Raw genomic sequence first — 26,519 nt, 5'->3', positions numbered from 1 at the left:
CCAAGGCAAATAGCGCCTTTGGAAGACTACACAAAAGAGTCTGGAAAAACAACCAACTGAAAAACCTCACAAAGATAAGCGTATACAGAGCCGGTGTCATACCCACACTCCTGTTCGGCTCCGAATCATGGGTCCTCTACCGGCATCACCTACGGCTCCTAGAACGCTTCCACCAGCGTTGTCTCCGCTCCATCCTCAACATCCATTGGAGCGCTTTCATCCCTAACGTCGAAGTACTCGAGATGGCAGAGGTCGACAGCATCGAGTCCACGCTGCTGAAGATCCAGCTGCGCTGGGTTGGTCACGTCTCCAGAATGGAGGACCATCGCCTTCCCAAGATCGTGTTATATGGCGAGCTCTCCACTGGCCACCGTGACAGAGGTGCACCAAAGAAAAGGTACAAGGACTGCCTAAAGAAATCTCTTGGTGCCTGCCACATTGACCACCGCCAGTGGGCTGATATCGCCTCAAACCGTGCATCTTGGCGCCTCACAGTTTGGCGGGCAGCAACCTCCTTTGAAGAAGACCGCAGAGCCCACCTCACTGACAAAAGGCAAAGGAGGAAAAACCCAACACCCAACCCCAACCAACCAATTTTCCCTTGCAACCGCTGCAATCGTGTCTGCCTGTCCCGCATCGGACTTGTCAGCCACAAACAAGCCTGCAGCTGACGTGGACTTTTTACCCCCTCCATAAATCTTCGTCCGCGAAGCCAAGCCAAAGAGAAAGAGATTCTTTATGAATACATATTGAGCAAAGGCCAACTTTGTCTCTTTTGCACAAACCCTAGTATGGATTCTGGAAGACTAATAGACTGGAAGGTGTTTGACTAAATCCAGTTCCCTTCACCAGCAACTGGAAATCCTCTACATTCACTGAACCACGCGGAGATAAAAGTTATTGTTCACACAATGTGATCGGGGGCCATGAATGCAAATTCATTGAACCTAAACTGAAAATTTTAAATGTTGACTAAAGCCTCTTTCAGGTGGCCAGAATGCCTCGATGTAAAGCCGCATATTCTACCCGAATGTGGCTGAAAGAGTCTAATGCGGCTTGGAGGAGTACTCACCAACCCTCCAGGAGGTATAATCTCCGCATCTGCTGGGGGGCAGGCTGATGACAATCAGCCGGCGACGCATATCCCCGCGCCTGACAGGCCTCTCCCCGCCACTCCTGCCTTGACGTCCCACGCTGACAGGAGCCGGAGTGCGCTCCTGCAGCTGTCCCTTTCAGGTGGACAGCGCTGCGCTTTCAGGGCTGCCACCTGAACGACCATTCCACAGGGCTAAATCCGCTTCTGCAGGCGCATTCTTGGTGCAGAATGCACCAGAAAGTGCCTTAAGTTTCAGAATTTCACCTGTTCTATTAGGCGGTCCAAACAATCCCTCTAACAATTTCAGTGGGATATGGAACATTCAATTTTTCTCTGTGTGAAGTCTCAGGTATCTCAGGAATGTGGACTTGAGTATTTCACACTGCAAATGTAGCCACTGATCTTTGACGGTGAGGGGATATCATCACTCATTAAACACTAACAATTAACAATTTTATTTAAGTCCTCAAAGCTGAGTGCATGTTTCTGCACAGATTCCATTTACTGTCCACAGCACAGAACTGGGTGCAAATAATTCAATATCCTGCTCTGCATAAATGAGCATGAGACATAAAAATCATGGCATCAACTGAAAATTCCTGCAACAGACAATGGAAAAAAAACCAATACTTTCATTCCACAATCTTCCATGAACAAAATGAAAGCATTATACTCCCTGGCCCGATGCCAAGAAACTACAAGAAGCGATTGTCATGGTTAGGTATCATTTTTCTATTATCTCAGACATCCTTTCATGTTGGTTTCTTTTCTGACAAGAGACGGGAACACTATTTCGCGCAGTCCTAAACCATCCACAATTGGATATTTTTGATTCAGTCCTTGAACTATGATTTCTTCACAAAGACATTAAGATTAACCTCAGGGACAGTCTGATGCCTCCATGACTAAGTAACTCGCTGCCAAGGTTCACTAAGCAAGTCCCAAATGCGCAACCTCCATTGTAAGGCCATGAAATGAATGCCACCTCTGGGCTCCCCTCCAAGTCCCACACCATCCTGATTTGAAAATAGTTTGTTCTTTCTACCTCAGCACGAGGACAAAATCCTGAAACCAATTAATAATGTTGTGGGAGTACACGCACGTTTTGCTGGTTCAAGAAGTATGGGATGGTCAATAATTGCTGGCAGGCCGGAGATCCAATTAGGGAATAAAAATAAGTGTTGAACAGAAACTATTGTCTGTGGAACCCAAAACAGCCAAAGTTAGTAAAGGAGAAAGGAAAAGAGGATAAAAAGTATATTCCCTAAGGTTCCATTCCTGAGAATGACCCCCAAGCCAGATTCTCTGTTTTCCACCAATGCCCATATCATATTGCTCTAGGTACGCTTGCTTTAATTCTTTAATTTCACTCAAACACTCCACTCAATTAAGCTGGAACATACATTAATGCAGTCATCAATGAACAGCATGAAACATTTTATTGCTGTTATTTCTAGCCTAAAAAAAAAGCTTTAAAAATATATGGAAACTTGACTGCACAAATACTCCCATAAGTCTGGTCATTCACCACCCTACATGTATATATATTTAAATGACTTAGCAGTGTGGAAATGTGCAGGATTTTACAGCTCTGCAGGAGAGTTGTAGTGACTCACAGAGACAGACCTCGCATACCCTGGTTTTCCATTTTCAAACTGGTGAACAAGGCTTTTGGGAAAATGTCATTTGAAGAGAAGAGACCAGGAACTCCAATGCCCCCCAGTTGCTAGAACCTTGCTGGACCATTGTGCTCTCACTAATAGTTTGCAAGCTGCATGTTTTTAAGTCAATAGACATGCAGGAGAATGTGAGTGTACAAGATTCACCCTTCCATTGCCTAATCAATCCTGATCAGACCCAGCTGTTCACCCTAAAAAATGTTTATTTCTTCAGCCTCAATGCAGACCTCCTGCCCTTCCTCTTTCTGTCTCGCCTGCCTTTCTTGTCAGCTGGGACCAATTACCTTTTAAACTTCCTTGTTCATCCTAAGTTTGAAATAACCCATCCTACGAACACTTCCTTCCTTCTGCATTTTCATTGTGGTTAAGTCAAGGTTTACAAATTATCTTCAACTCATGCTGTTCAGGCACACAAAAATTGTAAATTCATCACATTGCTAATTCTTCCCTACCAATCGACCATCTACAAAACAACTGTGGTGTACACTACACTACCATTTGACTAACTTTGGACCTATTGTGTTAAACAGTGATGCTGAACTGTATCCGGATTGTTGGTGTTTCATCAATTTCTTAATTAATAAACATTAGATTAATAATCTATGCTTGATAACATTAAATCTAATCAAAACATAACATAAATGGCTGAGAATTTTTAACCTTTTCCATAGGTTTCTTCACTTGAAATGGTTTGCTGCAGAAATAAATAATTTTAATGGAAATATCTTGAGAGCAGGCAAGTGAAAAGAGAAGGAGAATCATTCACTGAGCAATTCCCACAGGAAAGTCTCTGAGAAAATTCAGTGCAACTCTCACTTGTGATATGGTGGAAGATGGAAGAGCTGAACTGACCAAAGGAATGATGGGAGTTCTTCACTAGTTAATCAGCATGTGCGGAGAGAGGAACAGATGTGATGTTTCTGCTCAATGACATTTCAGAAGGAAGAAAATGTGTAGAAATAAAAGATGGGTACTGAGGAGGTGCAAAATGTCATCTTTTAGCAGAAAAACTGACTGAAAAATAAATTTACTCAAAAAAATTCTCACGAAGAGCCCAGGAGTAGGATCCTTCTCCCAGCCATCTATCAATGTACACTTTAGAGTGATGATCTTGTGTTACATTGAAAACAACTGTTTAAAGTGGACTCGAGATCACAAGTGAACTTACCTACTTGTAAAAAGACTTCCACTAAGTCAGCATTGTAATAAAGTAACACCCAGGTAAAGCCACGCAGGATGTGTGGAAACCCCATTACCTCTTTAACTTCAGGTGACAAGAGATGGTTGATGAAAGGAAAATATGGCCTCTGTGATGTTGCTCCATATCTGGCCATTACCTCATTAAGCTCAATGTTGCTGGTATATACCCTTATTTAACCATCACATGGTAGCCAAAAGTCTTTGTTTTATCACAGCCACAACAATCAGTTATCACCCTAGATATCAAATCACAAATGAGTAATCAGTTTAAAATTGGTAGTGTGCAAAACAGAAAATGTTGACAATGTTATCATTTAAAATACGACTAATAAAAATCTATATTTTAAAAGAAAAACTCTTCTACCTTAATGAAGTCAAAACTCGCTTGGAAAAGCAATTTTACCTTGTGTCCAATTTTAAGAGGGCCATCTCACATTTTGGTGCTGATAAAATTCTTTTAAATGATTATCTGACTTTTCCAGTTTAAATGCACTTCTGCACTGTTGCAACGAAGTATGCTAATATGCTGTACAATTATAATTAAAGTACTAATGCATTCTCATAGTGTAGTATGTAGAAAAAAAACATCCCTGGGCACTCCACAAAGAAATAAACAGACAAATTGCTTTAACACTTCAATACAATGGAGACACAAGACACAAGACACATGAGCAACTTGTCCGTGAACTACTCTTTGCAGACGATGCCGCTTTAGTTGCCCATTCAGAGCCAGCTCTTCAGCACTTGACGTCCTGTTTTGCGGAAACTGCCAAAATGTTTGGCCTGGAAGTCAGCCTGAAGAAAACTGAGGTCCTCCATCAGCCAGCTCCCCACCATGACTACCAGCCCCCCCACATCTCCATTGGGCACACAAAACTCAAAATGGTCAACCAGTTTACCTATCTCGGCCGCACCATTTCATCGGATGCAAGGATCGACAACGAGATAGACAACAGACTCGCCAAGGCAAATAGCGCCTTTGGAAGACTACACAAAAGAGTCTGGAAAAACAACCAAATGAAAAACCTCACAAAGATTAACGTGTACAGAGCCATTGTCATACCCACACTCCTGTTCGGCTCCGAATGATGGGTCCTCTACCAGCATCACCTACGGCTCCTAGAACGCTTCCACCAGCGTTGTCTCCGCTCCATCCTCAACATTCATTGGAGCGACTTCATCTCCAACATCGAAGTACTCAAGATGGCAAAGGCCGACAGCAACGAATCCACGCTGCTGAAGATCCAACTGCGCTGGGTAGGTCACGTCTCCAGAATGGAGGACCATCGCCTTCCCAAGATCGTGTTATATGGCGAGCTCTCCATTGGCCACCGTGACAGAGGTGCACCAAAGAAAAGGTACAAGGACTGCCTAAAGAAATCTCTTGGCTCCTGCCACATTGACCACCGCCAGTGGGCTGATCTCGCCTCAAACCGTGCATCTTGGCGCCTCACAGTTCAGCGGGCAGCAACCTCCTTTGAAGAAGACCGCAGAGCCTACCTCACTGACAAAAGACAAAGGAGGAAAAACCTAACACCCAACCCCAACCCACCAATTTTCCCTTGCAACCGCTGCAACCGTGTCTGCCTGTCCCGCATCGGACTTTTCAGCCATAAAAGAGCCTGCAGCTGACGTGGACATTACCCCTCTATAAATCTTTGTCCGTGAAGCCAAGCCAAAGAAAAAAACAATGCAGAATGGAAACACCCACTGGCAGGAAACTTCTCTGGTGTCTCAGCATGGAGCACTCAGTACAGTCAAGGCCTGAGGTGCTTTTACCATCAGGATTCTCTCCAATCCTCTCATCTGGTCTTGGATTGCCAATAAATCAATATTGGAATTACACCTGTGCTTTAAGCAGTGTTAGTGCCATGAAACCAGCTCTATTCCCACTAATCTACCACAGGCTAATGAGGTTGATATAATGCTGACACAGGAGACAAATTGTCAGTAAGTGCTTCTCTCATTCAATTGTCCTAACTTCAGAAGGGAGCTGTAAAAGCTTTGGTTGCTGGGATTGCTCCTGCTAATGTTCCTGCAGAGGTCATAAGATGCTGTCATGTCATGGGTCAACATTGCCACTGTGTTGCATTAGTGGATGTTCCTTAACCCGTTTGTAAGAGTGGGTCACACTTGCAACTCTCAATGAGTTAAAAGGATAGAACCAGCACAACTTTCTCCCCTATACTGTAATATAATAATTAGAGCATGTTCAAGCCCTGCAGATGTGATTGTTTGTAGCCTACAGGTTTTAAGAAAAGGCAGCAGAGTTCACATAGTGGTTAGCGCAATATATTACAGCACCAAGGACTCGTGTTCAAATCTGGCACTGTCTGTAAGGAGTTTGTATGGTCTTTCCATGACCTGTGTGGGTTTTCTCCAGTACTCTGGTTTCCTCCCACTCTCCAAAACATAGAGGGTTGGTATGATAATTGGGTTTAATTGAGCAGCACAAATTTTGTGGGCTGGAAGGGCCTTCTACCGTATAGATCAATATATTTTTAAAAAATATTCTGCTTTGGAGTCTCATTTCCACATGATATCATTGTATGAAAAGAGAGTTTCTTCCTCATTCCTGGACCTTCCCTTAGCTACCTTTTCCACTCATTCCCTCCCCATATCCACAATATGTGAATTGAAATAAGCCATTCGATTCATCAATTCTTATCTTTTGATTTTCTGTGAAATCTCATCATTCTATTCTAGATGTGCTTACTTTTCTCAAATTCTTTATTGACATTTCTAACAAGGATCTATTTCCTTCATGAACACCGCAGTTTGTTCTCAAGGTATTCAGTTTCACACGTGGTTGAAGATTTTAATTCTACTGATTTGGATTTCCAGTCTGAGTCCAAGGTTTTCAGCTGTCTATCCTGACACACTTCTCATTATTTTAAGCACCTCAATAAAAAAAATCTTCCACAATGATAAAAAGATAGTAATTATGGAAGATTTTTTATTGTTAATGTTATATCTATTCATCTTAGTCTAGGTTTGTTCAATAATCATGCAAGAACAATGTAGAAGGATCACAACAACTTCAGGGATGTTTTCAGTTTACTAAATACTTTTTAATAGTTCCCTGCCTTTTCTCCCATTCCACATAATCTTTTGCTTTTCTCTCTCCTTTTTAAACTATTGAATTGGCTTTTCTTTCTTCAACATCTAAATAATTCAATGTTTTTTCTGGATGACATTCACACCAAGACCAGCTTCTTCATCCATCCAACCTGTTAACATCGGGCACACCTTGAAGCACAGAAATGGTGTTTCATGTTCTTGCTTTTTGCACACCAGCTATTTTTATTGTTCAAGTTTATTATCAAACAGTTTTTTTTCTGGATCATGGCACACACACATAATATATTTCTCACACAGCACATAATAATCACAAACAAACATAAAAATATAATATTAAATAAATATGCATAAATATTCTGGAATAATTTACTCCATTTCATTTATAGTTTGTGAAGGCGACAGGAGTAACCTGAATTCTATATTACTTGCTGCACTCCATGTACCATGACTAACAGGACACAGTTTGTCAATCCTTACAGTGGATTGGATGTGCAGACAACCTTTCTTCATGAACTTCTTCCAGGTTTTATATTTAACTGCTTTGCTCATATTTTACGATGATGTTCCATAGTTTTGGTAACATTTTATCCCAACAGACATCACAACTTCCTTCATTACTCCATTGTCCTGACATATATTTAGTGAATTAATCCCAATTAAGTTAGCAGATCCAAAATTGAGCATAACATTCTTGATAATGGAGTACAAGCATCTTATTTTTATATTTAGAATTATTTTTAATGAATGTACTGTATTTAAGTCTTTTTCTTTATCTTTTTATTTTTTTATCTTGCATAAATATATAGTAAAATCTTCAATATCACAATATATTGAACTTTTTCATGCAAAAAAACCCTCGCCCCTATAAAATATAAATCCACACACTGTCAGAGCTCACACTTATAGTATCCATAAAAGATCTATATGGGGAAGTCACATCTGTTTATATTGTAACAACATTTGTTATTATCATTATTATAATTGGGTTCATATATGGTCCAAATATGGCTGCCATATCTTGACAGATATATCATACTTGTTTTTTAGATTGTATGTAATTTTCTCCATAGGTATACAACTATTCATCTCTGCAGACCCTTGTGCTATGAGTAAGGGAGAGCTGGACTATCAAATAATTGCTATATACTTTTTAGCCACTGCTAAAGCTGCTTTGACAAAATAAATTTGGAATTTAGTTAATTTATTACTTATTTAAATAAAATTACCTAAACGATAAAGCTCCAGGAAACCCACAAAGGCCACTCCTGTTATCCTTGTTAATGTTTCAGCAATATCCTGCCACAAAAGCCTCACCTTCACACAAGATCATGTTGCATGTAAAAATGTTCCTGTTTCAATCCCACATCTAAAACACATCTCCGATATTTCAAATTTTGACCTATGTAGTTTCTGTGGCATAAGATATAATTAGGTGTCAGAAGTTAAACTGAACCAATGCATTTATAATTGATGTCATACTACCCAGACACCAGTCAGACCAACATTTTTCTGATATTACAACACCTAAGTCCAACTCCCATTTCTCTCTTGGCCTCTGCAAACCTGGTTTTCCACTTACACTCTGGAAAGCAAAATACATTTTTGTTATAAATTTAGGTGCATTCCCCAGTAAAATCATTCATTTCATTTCACTAATTTCAGGTGGGTCTTTCTCTCAAGAGTGTCCTTAGCTGGAGGAAGCAGAAGAATGTTCCATTAGCTACTCCATATTTCTGTTTTAGTTGATCAAAAGACTAAGAACTCCTTCTGCGTAGTAATCTTCAATGTATCATATTCCTTCATCATACCACGGGTTTAGTATTCTGTAACCTAGATTCGTAAACAGCAACACCTTCTTACATAATGGTGCTCTTAACCATATCCCTACTTTCTTCCCAATACGCTCAGTGATTTCTTGCCGTACTCTAATCTTGTTTTATTTTTAGATTGTATGTAATTGTATGTATGTAATATAGGATTATCCATCATTTTTGTTATTGATTTAACACGCCACTTATAAATAAAATCTTTCGCTGGCCCCTCTCTCATGAGTACAGTTCCATTTGAAACCAAAAGGGTGGGCTGGCTTCTTCAAAGAAAGATTAAAGGAATCTAGCTTGTGCAGCCAAATAATATCTTTTGAAATCCAGAAGTTTAAGTCCCCCAAACTTATAGTCCCACATGAACTTTTCCAACAAAATCCTCGGCACCTTAATTATTCCAAGGGAACTGCCTAATACAATTATTTAGCAATTTAAATAAATTCTTCGGCAAAGAAATAGGCAACAATTGGAAAATATATTGTAATCTTGGTATCACTTTCAGTTTAACACATTTAACCTTTCCCACCAAAGTAATTGGTAAGTCTTTCGATTTCTGAAAATCCCTCTCTACCTTCCTTAAAAGAGGAATATAATTTAATTTATACAAATTCTGCAAGTTATTATCAATCATTATTCCTAAATATTTAATTCCATCTACCTTCCATTTAAATTGATTTCCTCTTTGATATTTTTCATAATCAAAGTTTGTCAATGGCATTATCTCACTTTTATCCATATTAACTTTATAAGCGGAGACTCTTCCATATTTTTCTAGTGTTGTTTGTAATTTCTCCAAGGACTCATCTGGGTCGGATAGGTATAATAGCACATCATCAGAAAATAGGCTGATTTTATGTTCTTCTTGTCCAACTTTGAAGCCTTTTATGTCCTGATCTCCCCTTATAATCTCTGCCAGCAGTTCAATTGCAAGGATGAAAGGTGCTGGAGATGGGGGACACCCTTTCCTAGTCGATCTACTCAAAGGGAAGACTGCTGACATCTGACTATAAGTTATAAATTTATCATAGAGAGTTTTTACCCAATTTATAAATATTCTACCTATAGAAAATGTCTCAAATTTTAAATAAAAAAGGCCATTCTAACCAGTCAAATGCCTTTTCAGTAGGTTTAAATACAGAGCAAGGTTATTGGAGGCCTGACCAAAGTAAGTAGGAAGGACCTACTTTCCCTAGCTGAGGTCATGAACTCAAGGCTATAGATTTCAAAGGTAGGAGTTCAGTTAAACATGCTTCTACCCAAAATGTGGTGGGAGCCTCAGACTCACTGTCAGAAAAGACAAGAGAAGCAAAATCTCACTTACATTTAGAAATATGTGAGAAGAAGCACTTGATGTGCTGTAATTCAGAAATCTTTGGACAAGAAGTGGCATTAGAAAACATCGAACATAAAAATTTACAGCACAGTACAGGCCCTTTGGCCCACAGTGTTGTGCTGACCTAACAACTGCCTAAAATTTCCATACTCCTTAACCCTCCATTGTTCTCTGTTCCATGTATCAATCTAATAGTCTCTTAAAAGATCCTTTTTAGCTGCTTTAAACAAGGTTGGGCAGATGACTACATTATGTAGCAACAGTCCCTCTGATTCTTCATTAATACTATTGCTTCCTCCCTCATGGACTTTTAATTAAAGTTGCTAGTTACGAATAGCAATCACTGCAACATGGACTGTGTTTCCATTTTCCACGAAACTGTCGAGGACATACCAAACAATGACATTCTGCAGGAGTTTCTAGGACTGTAACGTGACTGATGGACTCAGAGACAAATGAGGAGTACAAACAAGCTTTTAATAGCCTACAATCAATGGTCGGTAGACACAATAGTCCTCAGATGGATCTGAGGTAAGGTGGGAAAACCAGGGTTTATATTGGGGTAGGTGAGGATGGAGCCAAGGGAGGAGCCAGTCATCTGAACAACACACACACACACACACACACACACACACACACACACACACACACACACACACACACACACACACACACACACACACACACACACACACACACACACACACACACACACACACACACACACACACACACACAGTGAATTCCAGTCCACTCCATTCACTCTTCCTTCAGAATAGAACCTGCGGGTTAAAACAGAGACCATACATTCAAATAAAACTAATACTTTACAAATATTTACAAGTTAAGTCTGTTTGGGGGTCTAGTTATTCTGGTCGAGCACCTCAGTACTGGAGGACTTTGGGCTTCCTGCACTTCCTGGACCCTCTGTGGTAAAGGGTCAGTGGGTCTCGAGGGCTCCGGGAGTGGTTTGGAGTGTATTGCTGAGTAGGTTGGTTCACCTCCCAAGCAGTGACCTCCGGGATCCTGAGTGAGGTACTCAGTAGTTCCTGGCTTGTTTGAGACATCAGATCCTTAGTTTCAGTGGGTGCCAGATCTCTGATCGAGACAGTATCCTCTCTGCTGTCAGGGTATGCTAATATAGGTATACATTGGGTTGGCGTACAGCAGGTGCACCTTCTAGATCAGGGGTTTTGTCTTGCTCTTCCTCTCATACTTTCTCAGCGGGACTGACCCTGGTGCCATTAGCCAAGCCGGGAGATTAGTCCTGGACATGGATTTCCTCTGAAACATGAACATAAGCTCATGAGGAGTTGCGTTGGTGACCATGAAGAGGAGCTACCTTATGGAGTGGAGCACTGTGGGTAGGACTTCTTGCCAGCATGAGTCTGGAAGGCCTTTGGACCAAACAGCCAATTTTTTAGCTTTCTATACCATCGCGTTCTCTTTTTAAACTTCCCCTGGGGATTGTAGCTAGTCGTCCTGCTTGAGTCAATGCCCCTTACGAGCAGGTACTGGCGTAGCTCTTTGTTGTTAAATGATGAGCCGCGGTTGCAATGGATATAGCTGGGATACCCAAACAGGGTGAAAATAGAATGCAAGATCCTAATGACCATTGTGGTAGTCATGTCTGGGCAGAGGATGGCAATCAGAAAGCGTGAAAACTTGTCAATGACATTGAGAAAGTACAATTTTCCATTGGTGGAAGGTGAGGGGGCCCTTGAAATTGACACTGAGTTGCTCGAAGGGGCAGGATGTTTTAGCAGGTGCGCTTTGTCAGGTCAGTAGAAGTGTGGCTTGTGCTCAGCGCAGACCGAGCAGAACCTGGTCATTTCCCTGATATCTTCAACAGAGTAGGACAGGTTGCGTGCCTTGACAAAAAAGCTCATCGTGCAATGATTGCAACTGGCCAGTGTGTGCAGAGGCACAGCTATCTCTTGATAGAGCATCTGGAGGTTCATTGAGAGAACCTGGCCTGTATGATATGTCATAATTATAGATGGAGAGATCGATCTGCCACCAAGCAATCTTATCACTCATTATTTTGCCCCTTTTTGCATTATTAAACATAAATGCCACCGATAGCTGGTTGGTGAGCAGGTTAAATTCTCTGCCAGCCAGGTAATGCCTCCAGTGCCTGATAGCCTCTCCAATGGCGTGAGCCTCTTTCTCCATTGATAGGTTCCAAAGCTCATGGCCTTGTAGGGTGTGGGAGGAAAAGATAAATGGCCTGCCCACCTGGTAGCTGCCAGAGCTACATCAGAGGCAATACTTTCCACTGGGAAGGGTACGTTCTCGTACACCGCCTGCATGGTGGCCTTTGCGATGTCACTCCAAACGCAGTCGAAAGTCGCTTGGGCTACAGCTGATAATAGGAAGAAGGTGATGCCAATCTCGAGGAATGGCAAGATAATCATATTGCTTCCTGTGATGCTTTACTTCTGGTGACTGGTCTCGCCATTATGCATAGTGAGATGCTGGCTACGACCAGCATGGAGAGCCTGAGGCTGGCACTTTGGGATTTGGGCTCAGGTTGAACAACAATTCAGGGGTTGCACATGCGGTTGCCCTCTTTAGCTTCCCTTTAGCCTGGCAGACCTTCACCCAGTGCCCTCACTTGCCACATCCTGCGCACTCAGAGTCCTTCGCAGGGCATTGTGTGCGGGAGTGCTGTGCCTGTCCGCAGAAGTACCATCCCCAGTCGCACATAGCTGCAGCAGTCACCACTGGGGCTGTGAGGATCACAGGCGGCCCCACTGACCTGGTCCTTTGAAAAGACTCCGCTATCACCTGTGAGGTCGTCAGCTCCTGTTCGAGTGCTTTATCCATATCCAGGGTACTGGCCAAGTCTTTCTTCCCCAACTCTAGCAGTGCTGCCTCATGTACCTCGACCTCACTCTTGCCACGAGGGTATCCTGAATTTGTTTCTCCTCTCTCACCCGGGTTGTGACCACTTCATAGTAGCATTTTTGGCCAAGGCCCACAGTTCAAAGACGTAATTGTCCAGCAATGCACCTGGTGCTACTAACGTTGAGAGAGCCAGTGGCTTACCAGCACATCATTCTGGGGCCTCATGTATTGGGCCTTCAAGCCTTTTATGGCCGACTCATAGGTAGCACAGTCTCTGGTGACAGTGTACCCTTTGGGGGCGACTTGAGAGAGAAGTCCCAATCTCCAGAGACTATCAGAGTTGAAGACGTCTTGTGTGGCCATCAGGTAGGACTGGAAGCACTCCAGCCCCTCCAGGGCCTCAGATGGTTGACCTGGAGCACGCCTGGCATCAGCAGGGCTTCCATCTTGTTTCAAAGGTAAGCTATTATAATTGTAATGTGACTGATTGGACTCAGAGACAAGTAATGAGTACAACCATGCTTTTAATAGCCTCCAATCAATGGCCGGTAGACCAATAGTCCTCAGATGAACCTGAGGGAAGGTGGGAAAACCAGGGTTTATATTGGGGTAGGTGAGGGTGGGGCCAAGGGAGGAGCCAGCCGTCTGAACAACACACACACACAGTGAATTCCAGTTCACTACAAGTACCTCCACCATATAAAAAAAGTGTTTGCTGTAATCGGGTGGTTGAAAATGGAAGACATTACAGTCACTATCTTTCGATGGTGTTCATATCCTGATTATAAAAGCAAAAGCACCAGCTAATCTGAGCCTACAAGATTCCATGAGATAAATACAGGATGCAATAAGAGTTGTCCATTTGACTGCTTGAGAATGATCTACCATTCAGTTAGTTCATGCTTGATCGGTATCTTAACTCCATCCTACCTAGTTTTGTAACCATTAATATAGAATCAGAACCAAAATTTTTTGTCATGAACAAGTCACGAAATTCCCTTGTTTAATCAAGGTCCAGCAATCTCAGCTTTGCAATGTTTAATCAACTTTACTTCAATAGCTTACTGAAGGAGATTGCTCCAAATTTCCACTACTCATTGTGTAAAGGCCTGTTTTTGTAACTTAACCTCTGAAAGCTCAATGATTTGTACCCTTTTCTGTATTCACCAGCCAGAGGAAATGTTTTCTCTATCTATGCTATCAAGTCATCATCTCCAATTAATTTATCTGCACAAGACCTTTCTTTTGTATTCTGTGTGAGGCAATACAGGCAGCACCTATGAATTCAGTTCTCCTAATTTAAGTGTGGCCGGGTTTTTTTCAGCTTTCTCCATTTTATCTCTTAATTTAAACTCTTCAGCCCTGGGATAGCTGTGGTGAAATTGTGCTCCAATATTTTCTGAATTAAATCACCCTGTACAATGGAAAGAAAGAAGTTAGTTTAATAACATTTTTTGTTCACTTCAGTTGAGGGAGAAATGATGACGAGATCAAGTCTCTGCTAATCTTCAAATACTGCCAGACATCTGTTTACTCAACATTGTCTCTTAATCTACCTAGCATTCACATTAACTCATTCATCTGTTAAACTCATGCATTCTGAATATAATAATTTTCAAACTATCCAGCCATCTATCTCAATGCCACAAGCCTCAATTGCAATGGAAAAGATTCCATTGCAATGACAATAAAGATACATTCATCAGGATGCTCCTTTATTGACTATGGTTCAGCATTTAACACCCTCACCCCCTCAAAATTGATTAGCAAACTCTAAGACCTTGGACTCAACACCCTGCTGTGTGATTGGATCATGGATTTCCTCACCTCCAGACCACAATCAGTGAGGATTGGTAAGAACATCTCTGCCACAATCTCCATCAGCACCAGAGCACCACAGGGCTGTGTTCTTCGCCCCCTGCTCGAACTCACTTTACACCTACAAATGTGTGGATTGGTACAACAATAACACCATCCACAAATTTGCCATCAATACCATGGTAGTGGGTTGTGTAAGGGAAGGGGATGAGTCAGTACACAGGATGGAGATTGAAAATTTGACTGAATGGTGCACCAACAACAACCTTGCACTCAATATCAATGAAACTAAAGAGCTGATTGTTGACTTCAGGAAAAGAAAACCAGAGGTGTACAATCCAGTGATCATTGGGGATCAGAGATGGAGAGGATGAGCAAATTTAAGTTCTTGGGAGTCACTATCTCAAGCACCTTTCACTCTTGTATCCTAGTAAATTAGCTGTTCAGTGTCCCAGGATAGGAATGGGGGTTTGGCCTTTCACACTAGACCACTCCTAACTGCGACACTGAATGTTTTCACACTTGCAAGGATTTATCCCTGGCATTTGTCTGTTCTACCTTTAATCAGAAGTGCCTGAAATGCAATTGCCCATTTCACACTTGCTGGCGTCTACAGACACTGGGGATTGTACTAGTGGTCGAGGCCGGAAATCCCTGACGTGAGATGACGTCATCTGATGCCGGCGTTGAGCAGATTTTGCTTTCACTCTTCCCTCTTTAAAGGCCGATTAGCGTTCAATTCCTGGGATCACTGGCAAGTGTGAAAGGAGCTATAGAGGATCTTTCCTGGACTCAACACACTAATGGCATCATGAAGAAAGCATGTCAGTGCCTTTACTTCCTCACGATTTGAGGAGATTTGATATGACACCAAACCCTGGAATATTTCTTCAGATGTGTTGTGGAAAGTGTGCTGACCAGCTGCATCATCGTCTGGTATGGGGACACCAATACATCTTTAGTGTAAAGCCCTTCATATGGGACCGGACACTGCCCAGGACATCACAGGTAAAACCTCTCCACTATCGAGAACATCTACAGTGAACACTGCCGTCGGAGAGCAGCAATCTTCATCAGGGATCCACGCCATCCAGCACGTGCTCTGTTCTCACTGCTGCCATCAGGGAAGAGGTATTGGTGCCACAAGACTCACACTACCAGGTTCAGGAACAGCTGCTGCCCCTCCACCATCAGACTCCCCAACAATATAAGGAGCCTTACTTGCCCACTTTATTGATTTTTTTAATTCCCTGTATTGCACAGTTTTACATTTGTTTACATGTATATGCTGTGTACAGATTTTTTTTTTGCACTACCAATAAGTGGTAATTCTGCCTCACCCCACAGGAGGTGCACGACAATAAATCTGAAATCTGAAAAAGCAATCAGACTCAAAGCAGGTGAAGAATCAATTTCGTATTAAAATATTTTTATTGATTTTATTCTTTAAAAAAGCATAAAGCATAATTCATATGGAATGCAAAACATAAGTAAGAAATTACACAAATCAACATATTACATGGCATCCATAATAACATAACAAAAGCAAATATAATATACAAAGACAAAAAAAAACAGCTAAAGGAAACAAAAATCAAAAGTTAATCAAACCCCATCCCCTAACAACATTGCACGGCAGGAAAAAACAACTATAAACTTCACTCCTAAAATTGAAATGAAAAAAGCCAACAAAACTCAGAATATAAATCATATCTAAAGATCGTAATAATAATTCCAAAATGGTGTCGTTTCCCCCCCCCCCCAATGCTAGAATTATTAATTGAATATGAAATCTTTTCTAAATTTGAACAAGCATAATATCTTTCAGCCACTGGGCATGAGTAGGTGGGGTGGCATCCTTCCATCTGAGTAGTACAGCATGTCTAGGCAAAGGGGAAGTAAAAGACAAGATGTGACAATTATTTGGAGTCAACAAAACATTATCATCCCCCGTTGTTTGACCATCACTGCAAAAAAACGGCAAATCAGATCATTGGGCTTACATTCCAAGCTTTGTCAGGTGGACAAAGGAGGGAAAAAGGCAACAAAATTTGTTGTTTTTGAAGGATTGAAATGTCTTGGAAGATGTGTTTGCTTTATATTTCTGAAATCTAGCAATGCACTGACATGAAAACAAGAGTAATTATTTAACAACTTGCTGACTGCAAATACTGTTTACATTTGTCAACAGAAATAGTCAATGTCAACACCAGGAAGAAGGGGACTGCTGTTACATCACTGCCCAAATCTGAAATCAAACTCCTGCAGACTGAAAGAACATATATTTGGTGATGTGACAGAGCAGAAAATGCATTTGTCATTATCAAAGGAAATGTTCCTTCAAAGTAGTGAGCATGCTTTGACATTTCCTAAACTATGTGGTTTCTGTTACTGCCAAGTTGGGGTATGCATTACAGCTGGTGTAAAAATGGCACACAGTTAAACCACAGGAGGCTTTCATATCAACGGTTTGAGGGCAAGGGCCTCAGGCCAAGATGAGGCCAACCACAGCTTCACATAAAATAAGGCTTTGTCTGCACTGCCCCTTTATGACATTTCAGATCACAATGCCTCAATGCACTCACACCCATAGTCATGAAGTGCCTCGAGAGACTTCTCATGAGGCACATCAAGCTCCTGCTGCCCTCGTCACTAGACCCCCTTCAGTTCACATACAAACCCAACCGCTCCATGGACGGGGCCATTGCCACCACCTTCCATCTAGCCATCACCCACCTGGAAAACATATGCTTGAATCCTGTTTATTGACTTCAGTTCACCATTCAACACAATTCTACCACAATACCTGATAAAGAAGTTGAACCTACCAGGTCTAAACACCTCTCCCTGCAATTGGATTCTCGATTTTATTGTTGGGGAAACTTCATGCAGTCCAGATCAGAAACAGCACTTTCAAGACCATCACCCTGAACACGAGGGCCCACCTGGGGCTGTGTGCTCAGTCCACTGTTGTTCACTCTGCTTAGCCACGACTGTGCAGCTAAACACAGCTCGAACCACATCATCAAGTTGACTGATGACATGTTGACTGTGGCCTTATTAGTAAGAATGATGAGTCAGCGTATAGAGATGAGGTGCAGTCACTAACGGAATGATGCAAAAACAAAAACCTGTATCTGAACATTAATAAAACATAAGAGATGGTTGTCGACTTCAGGAGGGCCCCGGGGGGGGCCACACTCCACTGATCATTGATAGTTCCACCATTGAGGTCATCAAGAGTAACTATTGGAACTGTGTGAGTTTGGAAAAATTATAAATATGTAGCCAACTGCTACAAAGAAACACACACTTGCAGTGTGGGAGGTTAAGCTCTGCGATTTATTAAGGCTGGAAAGGCTCCTTTTATACAGTTGGAGTTCCCGCCGTTTGTTTGATTGGCTGATATCAGCCGCATGAATAACAATAGTGGGCGGGAACATTCTTGCATGTGAATATCCTTCTTCCCCAACCTGTTATTGATCTGTTACCTGGGCAGCTTGGCCAGCACCACTTTAGGGCTGCTGGTGTTGTATGGCTCCAGCATTCAACAGTGCTGGTTTGCTATTTTAAGGGTCGTGATAAGTGTGGAATGCGCTCCACATGATGAGCTGGCTCATTCTCCATGGTTGAATAAAAGAGCATCAAGTTCCTTGGAGTGTTCTTGGTGGAGAATCTCACCTGGTCCTTTAACACCAGCTTCATAACCAAGAAAGACCAGCAGCACCTCTACTTCCTGCGAAGGCTGAGGGAAGTCCATCTCCACCCTCCACCTTCACTACGTTGTTCAGAAGATGTATTAAGAGCATTCTGTGCAACTGCATCACCACCTGGTTTGGAAGCTGTACCACCTTGGATCACAAGACCCTGCAGAGGATAGTGAAGTCAGCAGAAAAGATCATTGGGGGCTTTCTTCCTACCATGAGGGACATATACAATACTCAATGAAGGTGAAAGGCAATAAAGCACTGTGAAGGACTCCACACACCCCTCAAGTAAACTGTTCTCCCTTCTGCCATCTGGTAGTAGGAACTGCAGCATTAAGGGGCCATAGATCCAGATTGGACAATAGTAGTTTTTTCCCCAGGCCATCAGACTCCTGAATTCCCAGATCATACGTGAATAAAGTACCTTGGTGCCAGGGACTCTTACAGTATACATCTTAGTATTTAATAATTTATGTTTTTACCTTCTATTTTAACTAATATTTATGTAAATATTCTCTGTGGTCCTGGAGAAACTTATCTTTACTGTGCGAGCATGGTTTGAACAATAACTAAAGGTGACTTGATTTTACTTGACATATAGCATTAATGGAAGGAAAGAGTAGGTCACATTTACCCCCATCACATCAGGTCAACCTGCCAGGCATGATGACATCACAATCTTTCATACAATCTCCTCTAGTGAAATTTGTAACTCAGAGGTGATTTGTACTGAAGGTTCGTACTGTGGGCTCAAGTCCACTAGAATCTGGGCTGAGGGTTTTCAAATCTGAAGGTCCTTACAGCCAGAAGACAGGACAGAGATGATGAGAAATTTCCTCATCCACAAAGTAATGGATCTTTGGAATTCTCGACTCAAAGGAGATGCAGAAACTCAGTCACTGAGGATATTCAAGAAAGAACCATGGGGCATGAGATTATTGCAGAAAAACCATTTTGCTAATGAAGTCCAATGGCAGAAAAAGTACAAATGGGCAAATGGCCAATTCCTGCTTATATTCCCTATTCTCTCTCTTCATATGACAGGCAGATTTCATGTAGTAATGGGATTCAGCATCGAATCAGACCCTTCAGGCCACTGAGTCAATATTGACCATCAGCTGCCTATTATGTTAAGCCCACTCTCCCTCCATTCTATCTGCCCTCTCCACATTTTACCACTTACCTCTACAATTTGCAGTGCCCAGTTAATTTGCTGACTCTTGCATCTTTGGGTGTGGGAAGAAACCAAAAGATCTGGAGGAAGTGCATGCATCACAGGGAGAAAGTACAAATCCCACACAGACAGGGTCTCAGGTCAGGAGCAAACCAGGGTCGCAGGCACCAGGAGGCAGCAGTTCTACTGGATAAAATACTGCATCACCCTAACTGCGCCCACAGCAGCCATGTGAGACTGCATCTATTGCTTCGTGGAGCAGACCTGTTGCCCGGGTAAACTCCAGAAGATTTGTAAGCTCCTTTCTAAAGTGGCTCTTTTGATGGGTCACTTGGATTTATCCAACTGTACACTTCCTCTCAGCTCACTGTAATAAAATTAAAATTGGAAATGAGGGGTGCAGTCAGTTAATAATGAACCACGCCTCCAGTTTTACAGATAAATCAGCCAGACTCAAGGACTTTTAAGATTGTAGGATCTATGCACCTCACTACAGCTCCCCACCCCCTCACCCTTATTTTTCAAAGCTAGCTAATACTGGTGGCCTCATTCTTTTGAAATCTTATATTACCCACAGGAGGCCTGACCTGAGTTCTCCCTCCTTCCACCCAGCCCCCACTCCTAGAGGCAGACTTGCCAGTTCCATTGAACACTGAGTTAACAGCAGCATCTGGGAACCATCAGTCTGTAGCATGAGAAAGGTAACTGCAGAACCTGCTCACTCCCCCTGACCTGCCCATCATCAATGCATTCCTCAGCCAAACCTCTAATCCAAACATATTTTCTAACTCTTTAAATAACATACTCCCATTCCCATGTGCTCTACAGTAACATGTAACTCTTTCATGCCTACTTTAACCCTGTGAGTGAATTTGGACAAAGAGAAACACTAAAGTTGAGCTGAGATATTTTTGCAAGTCCTGAAACCAGTCTATGTGCAATTCACATGGATCACTTAACATCACATTGTTATGTCAAACGTGACCCTCATAATAGATAAGTCTTAAATTTCTTCAGTGTCAGGTACACCATTGCCATAATATTGTGTCAAAATGCGATGCTGCGAGAGTTATATACAATATTTGCGGGGGGGGGGGAAAGTTAGGCTGAAATTTGAGTGTTGACTCAGTGTAAGCTGCAGTAATGTGTATCGCAGACTCTAGACACTGATGTCAGGACAAGCAGTCAACACACTATTATCCATTTCCAGTAAGTCACCATAATGTATGACACCCATACCATCCCTCCCAATTCACCCAATTGTGCTCAGACTAGCTCTAATAGTAAGACAGCAACTCAAGTGACTTCCTCTAAAGTAACACAATCTCTCATAGAGGACAGATCTCCTCACCAGACTGGAATCCTCCTTCAGTCTTTCTGTGAGCATGGAGATGGTGCTGATTCTGGCCCCCTCGCATCCAAGATTCTTTGCAAAGGCAGTATGTTGCCATTCCTCTGTATGGCTCTAGCTGATCCTCTCCAATGTAAATGCCCACTGTATCTATAGTTTGCTCTACGAATGCAGTCAGGATCAAGGCTGTTTCATCATTTTGGATTTCATCCTATTTACTAAGGACCTGATAGTCCAATGAGAATTGTTGTGATATCATGGGTAGGTTGTACAAAAAGAGCTCAGACTGTGGTTCTCTTACAGCAGTCAGTCATCCCTCAAAAATATTCAGCTGAATCTGTGTTGTTACCCTTCCACAGTGACAGAGGATTACACATCTAGTCTAACAATAATATACATGAGTGGATGTCTTCAGTGATATCTGCATCCTATTGTGGCATCCTGATGCATCCTCCTGCCCATGGATGCCTGGAATTGCTTCTGCTGAAGGATGGCATGTTAGCGTAGTGGTTGGTGTAATGCTATTACAACGCTAGTGACTTGGATGTGAATCCAGCGTGGTCTGTAAGTGCATTCTCTCCGTGTCTGCACAGGTTTCCTCCCAGTTCTCCGGTTTCAAAAATGTACAGGGTTGGTAGATTAATTGGTGTATTTGGGTGGCATGGCTCATGGGTCAGAAAGGCTGTTCCCTTACTGTATTTGTAACATTAAACAATGTAATTAAAGATTCTTGTTACCTACCATAGGGATGTCCATTTTAGATGTTGGGAGCCTTGGAGAAGTCCTCTTGGACTGGTGCAGATGATATATATGTTAGGGAGCAAGAGACTGGAAGGAGTGTCAAATTCACTTGGTTTGGAGATGCCATGGCTGAAACTCATCCTCCAGTGGGATGATATAGTGTAGTTGTCAGCTGGAGTGAAAGCAATGCAGGCTTTCCCAAAATCTATTTTTTGGTAAAGAAGGGAAACTCAACACTAAAATGAAATAAAAATCCTTTGATTAAAAATTCAAATATAGAAAATCGCCTGGTAAGCCTGTTTTGGTACACGTAAAATTCAGAAGTGGCTTGTTTTTTTCTGTAATACTGTGGGAATTGCAGGTTGCAAGGAAGTGTAATGAGAGTGCTATTCTAGAAGACAACATCAACGTAGGATACATCTATACATTTCTATAGTGTGGCTAATCAAGATCTTGAATGGCAAAATATTTGCTATTATTTGGTTCATTTCAATTCAGCTTAATGTTACAGATAGGTAGCAGAATCCAAACATGATAAAATGAGCTTGGTATTCCAATGGCTCAGGGATTGACACCTGTTATAAAGCCTTTCCATTTAACTCCTTGAACTGGTTTAAAGTTTGGAACAACTAGGCATAAAATTTACCCCAGTGGAATACTCAAGGTGCTGAAGTCAGCAGCTCAATTCTGAATGCCTTTATACACTTGGTACATCCAGGCAAGTTAACCCTTACTTGGGTAGAGTAGGTAAGGCATAATAAAGCAGAGGAGTAGGATTATACCGTTACAGTAAGTCAAAAGGTACAGTGCCATGTGCTGTAACCCTAACCCTAACGTTGCAGAACAAGGAGTCCATTCATAATGAACTCGAGGCCTTTTACAGAATGCATTGAATCCTGGTTCTGTGATCATCTATCTAGCGAGATCAATGACTTTGTAAAAAGCAGCAATTTGCTCTTCCACAATTGTATGATCTGTCACGATTAATAATGATGTTTTCACATCAGTTTGTGGATCCTGACCTGGCAAAAGTAGGTACAACAGAATGCTGCAGATGATGTTTAGCAAAGGGACACATAGGTAGCTTTGGATATCCCTTGCACCATCTGTCTTGTTTACTTGTGTTCCCGTAAAAGGAAACTCAAGGTAGTCAGCACCTTCCCAAATGTTCCTTCTCCATTTTGCATGATACATTTTATTTTCCACTGGAGGCTTTGAGAATGTCCTTGAAGCACTTCCTCTGGCCTTCTGGAAATGTGGTGCTGTGACAGAACTTGAAGCGAGGAGCTTTTACTGGGAGTGAGGTATGTGGATAATGTGGCCCCCATGTATCAAAACATGAACGTGACTGGAGCCTTGAGGCTGGGTATATGGATCTGAGAGTGGATACTAACCTAGGTACCTTGATCTTTCAAATGGATTTGGAGGAGTTTGCAAATGGATCATTGGCTGGATTGCTCCCATTCCTTGAATTGTCTGCTCTGCTTAGTCCCTATCTCCAAATGGTAGAGGTCACTAATACCCATCAGGTCATATTGTTGTGTTGTGATATTAGGCAACGGAACAATACAGCACAGAAACAGGCCCTTTGGCCCATGTATCTGTGCCAAACATAAAGTTCAATTCAAACTAAAACTCATCTCTCTGCACCTGGTTTATATCCCTCCATCCCCTTCATATTCATATGTCCATCTAGGAGACTCCTAAGTACTATTGTATCTGTTTCCACCATTACCCTTGGCAGCCCATTCCAAGCACCTACCACTTTCTGTATAAAAAACCATTCTGCATATATCTCCTTTATACTTAACCCCATCTCAACTTCAATGCGTGTCTTTAAATATGCAATATATTTATCCTAGGATAAAGATCTTGAATGTTTCTTTATCTATTCTCTCTTATAAAACTCGAGCAGCTTTCACCTCAGCCTCCAACACACCAGAGAAAACAACCCCAAGATTGTCCAACCTTAGCCCATAGTTCCAAGCATCTAACCGAGGCAGAATCCTGGTAAACCTCTTCTGTATCTTTTCCAAAGCCTCCACATGCTTCCTATAAGATTTGCACACTATTTCCAGTGAACTTTCAGATATGGTCAGAAACTGGAGCACCTGGAGGAAACCTGCAGGGTCCCAGAGAGAATGTGAAAATGCACACGGACTTTTCCTGAGCTCAGCCACTGAACCCACATTGTTAATGCTTCTCCACCTGCTGAGGCAGACACCATGCCACCCATTTTCTCCCACTCTCAGTTCAGGCTCTTAGACTTGTTGTACAGTCCCATAGATCATTTTATAGCTAGATTCTCAAAGGTGTGACTGGGACCAGTAAATAAATCCAAGTCCGTTCTCTTTGTTGAATCTATTGCATTCAGCCCAAATGTGATTTAAGAGACTTAGGAGTTGTACAAGTTTTCCAGAGCTGATTATGACACAGCCTGTTATAAATCATGTGAAAGTGACAAAAGACATGCTTGAGTGAATCATTGTCCTGCCAGCAACCAGCAAGGGTCCAAACGTGTATTGATCCTTGTCATAGACACTACAGGCAATGCCAGTTTAAGGTATTGCGGGGGTTGTAGCATTTATTTTAAAGAGTCTCTAAATAATGCCAGTTATGTGCAATGAGGGTGGAGTGTGACTGCGGCATACCCTCCCCCCCTCCCCACCCTGAGAGAGTTTTCTACGCTGATCCGGCATATCCGTTTTGGTAAGTTTGAAATAGTCTTAACAAAACGATGCAAACTTTCTCAGATCACTATATATTCAGTGATTACCAGTGATGTATCTAGGGAACATAGCACAGAAATTGCTCCCCCCCCCCATTAAAACATACTTACACGTTTTGCACTTTCACTTACACTGAAATTACACCCACCTCCCCTCTCCTCCCCTCTCCTGTTAACACTTACTTGCACATTTTATTAAAACAAAACTTACTTATGGTGGCAGCTGGCAGCTGGGTCAATGTGTAATCAATGGCCATCTTCATTATCTATAATTCCCCACGTAGCTGGAACTCCTCTGCGTTTCCTTGGCACAATGGTGCTAGCAGAGGGGTTCCAGCTGATAGTCTGTGCCAATAAACTCGATGAAACGTGATAATTGGCGAAAATCACCAAAAACCTAAAGGTTATTAACACGGACTATCAGTGTGGTATCTCATAGCCACTGCACAAAGATGAAAACAAAAATGTCTCTTATAATTCATGGTGCATAAACCCGGGGGCCTTGAAAATCCAGAGCACGTAGCATATGCTACTTTCGCTACTACGTTAATCCGGCCCTGACTACAGGGTCCAAACCTGCATTGATCCTTGTCACAGACACAATGACTAAACCACTGTAGCCAGCAACTGTTCAGTTATGGACATGAGTAGCTAAACCATGTTGCTCCAATCTCCACAAAGCCAAGGAATTTGGTGCAATAACTTGAAACACAAGAAAAGGTTCAGATGACAAAAAAAACATGCAAATGCTCTAAGAATGTTTAATCAGAATGGCAAAGGCTCCTTTCCCAGATCTCGATGATTCAAACTGCTTTAATGAGAAAATTAAACCAATTTGAATGAAATGGGGAAGAGGGATGCCCTTGGGAACTCATTTTCGCTGTGTTCCTGGCTGTTCATCAGATGCAAAGGAACAGATTACACTTCCTTATTGTTTGAAGGTATAATGCTGAAAATCTCACCATTTACAACTCGTGGCCCATTGTGAGGTTGGGTGAAATAAGGCACTTCCACAATGGAACACCGGTAGCATGAGTGGGTGGGATGGTTAATGTAGTGGTTAGCTCAACGCTGTTCCAGTGCCAGTGATTGGCTCCGGGATTCGGATCTGGCACTATTTGTAAGGAGTTTTCATGTCCTCCCCATGTCTGCATGCTTTCCTGCGGGTACTCCAGTTTCCTTCCACTGTTCAAAAAAAAGTACCACGAGTGTAGGTCAATTGGGTGTAATTGGGCGTCAAGGGCTCATGGGCCGAAAGGGTCTGTAACCGTACTGTATATCTAAATTTAACATTTACATTTTGTTTAATTACATTTATATAAATTTAAAATTTAAAAAAAACTTTTAAACTCCACGTTCCCCTCTTACTCCCAAGCCACCCCACCTTCAAATCTGCTTTGATATGGAAGGATCAATGAGTACACAGTCCCACCTCATTGAACAAGAGAGCAGGTTCTGGTGTCGCCCCACTACTTCAGTTAAAGCAGGTCAAAAGTTCGCATCCCTTAGCTCAATGGTTCTCAATCTTTTTCTTTCCACTCACATACGATTTAAGTATTCCCTATGCCATAGGTGCTCTGTAATTAGTAAGGGATTGCTTAAGGTGATATGTGGGTGGGAAGATAAAGTTTGAAAACCACTGTTTTAATCGTATCTGATTGACTCGTTATGTGCACGGTTTCATAACTCCAAAGGAAATGGGACAATGACAATTTTTCTCAAGCAGAATTCTTCAGTAATAATTGGGTCTAGAGCAGTGATTCTCAACCTTCCCTTCCCACTCACATACCACCTTAAGCAATCCCTTACTAATCACCCGTTGGCAAAGAGAATACTTAAAGTGGTTTGTGAGTGGAAAGAAAAAGGTCGAGAACCACTGCTAGCTGAAACGTTGTCTTTGCACTTGTGGGAGAGAGCGCAAAGTGCCACAGAGAAGCA

The 26,519-nt window shown here is 42.0% G+C and overlaps 2 long non-coding RNA genes across 2 annotated transcripts in view; both read right to left on the bottom strand.

Annotated features, from left to right (window-relative positions):
- LOC138759957 (uncharacterized) overlaps positions 1-4,113 on the bottom strand; it is a 43,526-nt gene extending 39,413 nt beyond the window's left edge. Inside the window, exon 1 of the long non-coding RNA XR_011355271.1 lies at positions 4,032-4,113. This is a non-coding gene — a long non-coding RNA (uncharacterized lncRNA). The remainder of the gene's footprint in view (positions 1-4,031) is intronic.
- A 13,987-nt stretch (positions 4,114-18,100) lies between these two features.
- Positions 18,101-20,697, bottom strand: LOC138759956 (uncharacterized). Its single transcript, XR_011355270.1, has 3 exons — positions 20,615-20,697; positions 19,771-20,128; positions 18,101-18,747 (listed from the first exon to the last, which is right to left on the bottom strand). It is a non-coding gene; the product is annotated as an uncharacterized lncRNA (long non-coding RNA).
- Positions 20,698-26,519: the final 5,822 nt, after the last annotated feature.

This window comes from Narcine bancroftii, chromosome 4 (assembly GCF_036971445.1).
Source record: "Narcine bancroftii isolate sNarBan1 chromosome 4, sNarBan1.hap1, whole genome shotgun sequence".
Taxonomy (NCBI): domain Eukaryota; kingdom Metazoa; phylum Chordata; class Chondrichthyes; order Torpediniformes; family Narcinidae; genus Narcine; species Narcine bancroftii.
The sequence above is the reverse complement of the archived record's forward strand: the minus strand, read 5'-3'. Positions and strand labels throughout refer to the sequence as shown.